This window comes from Microtus pennsylvanicus, chromosome 5, assembly GCF_037038515.1.
Source record: "Microtus pennsylvanicus isolate mMicPen1 chromosome 5, mMicPen1.hap1, whole genome shotgun sequence".
NCBI lineage: Eukaryota > Metazoa > Chordata > Mammalia > Rodentia > Cricetidae > Microtus > Microtus pennsylvanicus.
Genome location: NC_134583.1, coordinates 30,229,950 through 30,232,953, shown reverse-complemented (window position 1 = coordinate 30,232,953; position 3,004 = coordinate 30,229,950). Strand labels below are relative to the sequence as shown.

General features: G+C 41.4%; 1 pseudogene; it reads right to left on the bottom strand.

The window, feature by feature from the left end:
• Positions 1-817: 817 nt before the first annotated feature.
• Positions 818-1,644, bottom strand: LOC142850736 (protein canopy homolog 4-like; annotated as a pseudogene).
• Between the last annotated feature and the right edge of the window lie 1,360 nt (positions 1,645-3,004).

Below are 3,004 nucleotides of genomic sequence, written 5' to 3'. Positions count from 1 at the left end.
ATTTTGCTTTGTAAACATACTACTTCCAAACACTCTTTGAAGCTGTTGATATTTTTAGAGATTATTTTGTAAAGCCTACATCTTAGTGTCAGGTGATGAGAAATTAGCTTGTTTGTGTTTTTGTCTGTAGAGCCCTTCCATCTTCATGCCTTGAACTTGAGGGTCCTTTGGAAGTAGGGGTCTAAGAACAAAAAATGATGTTTGAGGAGACACCTTGCTGGGAGTAGAAAGTATAATATCCAGTCATCTAGCTGTCACGTTTTCAGGATCCCCATAACTTTATGGACATGGCATATGTATTTCACTTTATATTCTTTTTTATGAATTGAAGGAGGGAAAATAATTCATTCTATTCTCTTGAAGGTGTAGTCAACTCATTCAAAATTCTCAAGTGCTGAGATTATAAGGGTTTGCCACCATCAGGTTTTATGTGATCCAATTCACATCTTTGTCCATACTAGGTAGACATTCCACCAACTGAGCTACATCTGTAGCCTTCCTCTAGCCTCTTGAACAGGTCAAAATAGACCCCCTTCAAAAAGCAAAGAGACTTTCCCACAGCTCATACCATCATTGACCAATTGGTGCAGGTGAGGACCAAAAAATATAGAGAAAGCTTCAACACCATCACCACACGCATTTGCTCAGTTAAGTGGTAGCATCTCTGAAAGCAAAACTTGCCCCAGCTTCTTACACCTTTTTCTCCTCTCACATTGCTGTTCTGGGTCCTGGGAACATACGGACAGGACGGTTACAAGCCTTGACACGGGGAAGGGAGAATGAGTTTAGAAAACTCCCCATGACCCCTCCTGGAAGTTCAAAGGTCTTCTGGGTCATGCTTGGAATTGCCTGAAGCCTTGGTGATCTCCTCTTCTTCCTCCTCCTTTTCTTCCTCCTCTTCCTCTGCATGCCCATCACCGATCTTCTCCTTTCTATTTCAGGTTTCCTGTAGACAAGCAGTTTCAGAGGCTGGAAGCACATGACCTTTGCAGAGAAAATGCTGCAGGGGCTGCTCCTGATGGTGGAAATACCAGTCTCTCACAACATCTTCAAATTCCTCCAGCATAGACTCCCACTGCTTCTTGAGGAATGTGACCTATACATTGGGCTCGTCCCACAGCTCCAGAGGGATCCCCAGATCCACCTTCACTCCCTTCTGTACGAGGCCTGGTCAGTGTTGACATGGTCTGACTCTGACCCTTGGCGTATCTCAACGAGCCCTTGTGCTTAGCGTGAACACTGTAGTCCAGGATCTGCTCACATAAATTCTCCAAAGCCTCTTCCAATCTTGTCTCGGAAAGCCTGTAGGGCATGTGTCTCTTCCTCTTGCCTGTGTCTAGCACCTGTCCCAGCTCCAGAACTTCTTGAGATAGACTGGTGCAACTCAGCTCTTCCTGAAGCTCCATGCTCAGCAGCTTACACACTTTTCCACTGTTGTATTCCTCAGTACCTCATCTGGCACAGTAGACTGGGTTTGCAAAGTAAGAGTCTCCTTTAGAAGTGACAACCTTCGCATATGCTGGACAAACGTTCTGTATCATTGTCCTCCTTTTTTGTCGTCTCAGTCCACGCACTGTACGCTACCAGGATGAAAAGCAGTATTTCCAACTGCACAGGTCCCATGACAAAACGCTGTCCGCACATACACACAACCACCGTGTCCCTTCATAATCTAGACAATGTTTCTAAACATTTAGAGTCTATGTACTAGTGTCCAGGAACAGGGATATAATCATAAACCTCTGGTTTCTTACTAGAAACAATTGATGTATAAGATTACAATGGTATTTATCCCCCCAAGTGTTGGCAGAAATTGCTTGTTTTTCCCCAGCCACCCAGACTCCCAAAATAATCACACAGAAACTTTATTAATTAAACCATTGCTTGGCCAATCACTTAGGCATATTGTTACCTATCTCTTACATCTAAAATTAACCCATTTCCATTCTTTATATTTTACCATAAGGCTCATGGCCTACCTGCAAGGTTCCAGCTGGCAGCTTGCATCATTCCCCTCTGTTGGCTACATGGCATTTCTCTGACTCTGCCTTCTTTCTCCCAAAATTCAGTTTAGTTTTCTCTACCTAGCTCTACTCTGCCCTATCAAAGGTCAATGCAGCTTCTTTATTCATTATCCAATAAAAGCAACACATACACAGAAGTACTTCCTACACCACCCCAGTGTAAGTCATTCTTTATCCCTCATTCATTTGCCTATAAGCCATTGCATATAAAAATGTTACTTAATTAACTGTCAGATTGCTTGTGTCCCAAGCATGTCAACCTACCTCCCCATGAAGATTGTGTTATTATAAAGTGCGTTCTTTTGTCTCTTTACTCAAACTGAAGACAAGAATGCCTGGTGAATATATTGTGTGATGTCATAAGGTTACTCAATCAAGGATTCTCTTTAATCTCAGCAATTCAACCTTACAGAACTGGATATGGATGCTCACACCTGAAAGCCCAGCATTCTGATGCTGAGGCAAAAAGATTTTGCATAAATTCAAGGCAAACTTGAATTCTAAAGTGAGCTCTAGGTTTGTCTGGGCTATAAAATGACACACTGTTTTGAAATAAAAGGACTTTTGAGGCTTTGAGGGTTTTTTTTACCTATGGTAGAGCACTAACCTGGTAAACAATTGGGTTTGGTTCCTAGCACTAAAGATGAGACTGGGATGGGAGAGAGGCTGTTGAGAAAATGTCCAACCTTCTCTGCTCCAATATTTATTACTCCAGACACGTAAAATATAATATCTCTTCTTAGCTACCTTTAAAGGCATATTTTAACTACTGTTTGTAACAGTTTTCATCTGTAGATTCTCTACAATAACTTGCACTTTCTGCTTGCTTTTAATACAGGAAAATGTCTTTCTTCCTCATCATTTTTCTTTATCTATAAGTTCTCATCATTATTAGCAATGCAGACAATTTTCTTCTATCTTACCTTCTACACTGTTACATGATACCTTTACAGTTATATCGTGTTATCATATTCAAGGAT